This window comes from Petromyzon marinus, chromosome 71 (assembly GCF_048934315.1).
Source record: "Petromyzon marinus isolate PM22_M1 ecotype Great Lakes invasive population chromosome 71, UKy_Petmar_22M1.pri1.0, whole genome shotgun sequence".
Lineage (NCBI taxonomy): Eukaryota > Metazoa > Chordata > Hyperoartia > Petromyzontiformes > Petromyzontidae > Petromyzon > Petromyzon marinus.
This window is the reverse complement of record NC_133737.1, coordinates 2,129,670-2,133,867: the sequence shown is the minus strand read 5'-3', so window position 1 is coordinate 2,133,867 and position 4,198 is coordinate 2,129,670.

Genomic DNA, 4,198 nt, shown 5'->3' with positions numbered 1-4,198 from the left:
CGAACAGTCTCCGACGTCATTAAGGCCACTACACCGGTGCAGAACAGGGGCTCGCCGAGGGCTGGATTATGTTATCACGGAGCATATCCACGACTGCTTCTTTGATCTGGGCCCGTTCAGGCGCGCCCACTCGGTATGCGGGGAGTTTGATGGGTCGGGCTGCACCGGTGTCAATTTGGTGCTTAACGAGGTCTGTCTGGCCCACATCCGAATCGTGCTCACTGAACACGTCGGCGTACTCCCGCAACAACCCGCGCAGCTGATCGGCCTCCCCCTTAGGTAAATCCGCCCAGGGTACATGTAACGCATCACGCAAGGGGGCGACCTCGGCTCGGAGAGTCGGGCCGACCCGCCAGGCCAGGTCCTGGTTGTCCTCGGGGCGACCGGGGTCCTCAGCCCAGAGTGCAAACACCGAGTCGTTAGAGTGGCGCGCGTGCAGGGGGTGTATGGTGGATACCGTGGTGCGTCATAGCATTGCCGGGGTACCGTGTGGGTTAAACACCCGCATGAACAGTCGCCCCCCCGTCTGCGTTGACCAGCGTGGCTGATCCCACCACTCCGTACCGCACTGCCAACTCCGGGTGAGGAGTCAGCATTACCTCGCCCGATGGTCGATGTGCGGGGTCAGTGGAGGGTGCTGCCATGGGCACCAGCATCTCGGCGAGCGGCCCGATGGTGACGGCCGACACCAGGGTAGCGGCCACGGGTGTGAAGCGGAATCCGCTCCCCGCTGCCTTCCAAGGTGGCGCATCGCTGGCGGGGCTGCACGTTGAGCCCCAACTTTTCCAGGAGGTCAGTACCTGCGATACACTCGTGGCATAACACGCTCGAGACACAGAACTCCTGGGTGCACACCTGGTGTCCGAGATGGACTTCCAGGGTGACCTTCCCCAGCAGCCCCATCCCTGCTCTGCTTGCGGTGTGCAGCGCACGATCCGGGGCCTGCAGGCGGCCCACGTCAACCCCGAGCACGCTGCAGTGCGCGGCGCTCACGAGTGAGGCCACCGCCCCCGTGTCCAACAGAATCCGGGTGCGCCGCCCGTTCACCTGCCCTTCCACCAGCGACGTGGCCCCCGTGATTCCCCCCACCAGCTCCCGCAGCCAGTCACCCGTCCTCACCGCCTCCTTGGGTGTTGTTGCCGGAATCTGTGTGGAGGTCACTCGCTCGCCATTATTATTGTCTTTTTGTGTTGGGACCGTGTCGATTGCACCCCTAGTTGGTTCACTCCCTAGAGTTTAACCCTGGCGCGTGTCTAGCGCGGGCGATCTGAGGACAGTCTCTCACGAGATGCCCTCGACGGTCGCACAGGTAGCACGCCCGGGGAAGGGCGGCGGCCCCTAGGGGCTTCCCCGCCCACTCCCTACTTCCCCTCCAGACTCTGCCTCTAGTCGGGCCACCCTCCCGGTTAGCCCTCCTAACGTGGAGCGTAGTTCACCCATCTCGGACTGGATCGTCTCCACGGTAGACTGCAGTTTGGTGATATGGCCGAGCACTTGGGTCACCTCCCCGCTAACTCGGTTCACCTCCCCGCCAACTTGGGCCACCTCCCCGCCAACTTGGGCCACCTTGTTGTCTATCCTCCCGATGCCCGTCTGTATCCCCACTACCCAGCCCGGGGTTGTCTCGCGGGGTCCCGGGGGCTCCCTTGCCCACCCCCTTACCGTCCTGGCGAGCTCCTCCTCCTCCTCTTCCTCCTCTGGGAGTAGGCTCGCGATGGCACGCTCTCGTCCCAGCCCCCCGAAGCTTTGCTCGCGCTCACTAGACAGTCTCTCGCATTTATGCGCACGCTCGACAAGGGCGTTAAAGGGTAGACGTGCACAGCTTACATCGGGCTGCCACCACGAGGTGCGAGCCAAGTACCGCTGGATCTTCTCGGCGGCGAGGTCCTCAATCGCCTCGGTCGTGTACCCCGGGCGTACGATCTTTGTTAGCGCGCGCACATCATCGGCATAGTTAGAAAAGTCCTCGCCGGGTTGGCGGCGGCACGCCTCTAAGGCTGCCTTTGCCTCCTCATCACGCGCACCGAAGCGCAGATCAAGTCGGCGCATCAACTCCTCTGATTGGGTTTGCGCGCTTGCGGGTAGGGCCTCCACAAAGTCGGCCGCCCGCCCGCCCATCCAGGTTCATAGCAAGTCGGCGTAACGCCTGCGCGTCCGTCCAGCCATTAATGTCTTTAGCCCCTATGATGTTGCGGGCAAACGCTTTCCGTGAAGGGGTCCCCTGGCCGGTGAACACATTCCTTAATTTTGCATGTGGTGCTACGCACCTCTCCCGTGGGGATGTGGGGGTTCGTACCACCAATTTGTGGGGGCTTATGCCCCCCTCCCCACTCCCCATTACGTGGGGGCTGATCTCTCACTCTCCACGAGCGAGAGTGGGGGGGGGGGTGATGTTTGCCTCCACCACCCCCGTCCCCTCCGCGTTTGCGTCTTTCGGGGTCTCCCGAGCGGGTGACCGCCCCCCCCCCCCCCTCCCGTACCAGGGTCCTCTCGGACCGACATAGCTGGCGGCTGGCCGACCCCGCCTAGGGTTTGATTACGCCCCGCGTGCCTTCGCCCACTCGCGGGTCCTAACTGCCTGGATTTCGCAAGTGTTTGACTCGCCGCTGTGTGGGGGTGTAATTCATAATTTCCACTAATCCGTTGTGTCAAAAAGGCAAACGCTCCCGCGCGGTCCGAGTATAAATAAATTAATCGTACCAGGTGGTCCCTCCTCGAGACCCTACGGGGGTGCATGTGAGTGTTTAGTGGGGCGTGCGTTCGTGGGGGTGGGGGGGTGCGAGGAGGGGGTAGCGCCGGCCGAGTTGCTCCGCTGCGGTGACACTACAGCCTCTTCACCCGTTCTACAGAGGGAAGTATTTCCCAAGCTAACACCCCAAGTTAACTCCTCTACTTCCCTCTATCCTACGATCCTCCTCTCAAGGAGACTAATTGACCTGGCCCAGCTTCGGCACAGGTCTCGACCACCAGCCACACGAATCCGGCCATGAAAAGGACATCGGCCTTCGCGGCTCTGGGGTTGTACCACTGGTTTGCTCTGCCCGACACAGAACCCACACAGTGTACACACAGTTTGTACACACACACACACAGTCCACACACAGTGTATACACAGTTTGTACACACACACAGAACACACACACAGTGTATACACAGTTTGTACACACAGTACACACAGTGTATACACAGTTTGTAAACACAGTACACAGTGTATACACAGTTTGTACACACACACAGTGTATACACAATTTGTACACACACAGTGTATACACAGTTTGTACACACACACACAGTGTATACACAGTTTCTACACACACACAGTGTATACACAGTTTGTACATACAATACACACAGTGTATACACAGCCAAATCACGATCGCAAAGCAATACTGCTGAAAGCGATCAGATTGTTAAAACAATTAAAATTCCATATATCTCAGGAGTAACTGACAAATTAGCCCGTGTTTTGCAAAAGCAAAACATTGCAGTAAGATTTGATACAGTACACAAAATTAAAAAACTAGTATCTTGCACTAAAGACGCATTTCTTAAATTATCAACAGAAGGTGTACATTGGATTAATTGTTTATGTGGGAGATGCTATATTGGACAGACGGGACGTAATATCAGCATAAGACTAAAAGAACATCAAAGAAATTAAATGATTTCAAACACAACTGTCGGCAGTGGCAGAACATGCTTGTCAACAAGGACACTCAATTGATTTTGATAACGTTGAAGTGTTGTGTAAAACTAATTATTACTGGCAAAGACTAATCAGAGAATCCATTGAAATTGAGAGGAATAGAAATAACTTTAATCGCTCTGACAGTTCCAGGCTTAGTGCGGCTTGGAAGCGTATTATTAATTAATACATATTACAATTCCTTATAGGGGAAACGCATACTAATTAATGGATTACTAATATAAACAATAAAACATTACAACTAATTACCAATCTACAATTCATTACTAATCATAACCATTGACTGATTACCAATCGATTATATAATTACAATACCCCCCCCCCCGCCTCAAATCACTGCACCTGAAATGAGTTCAATGATGACGTCACCCTGCTGCTCTATTTAAGACCGGGAGCAAGCGAGGGCTTTACCATTCTGGCGAATTGCCCGATGATGCTGGATGTAATTACCAGCGAAACGTCGTACTCAAACTGTAAATGTTGTGGATTTAC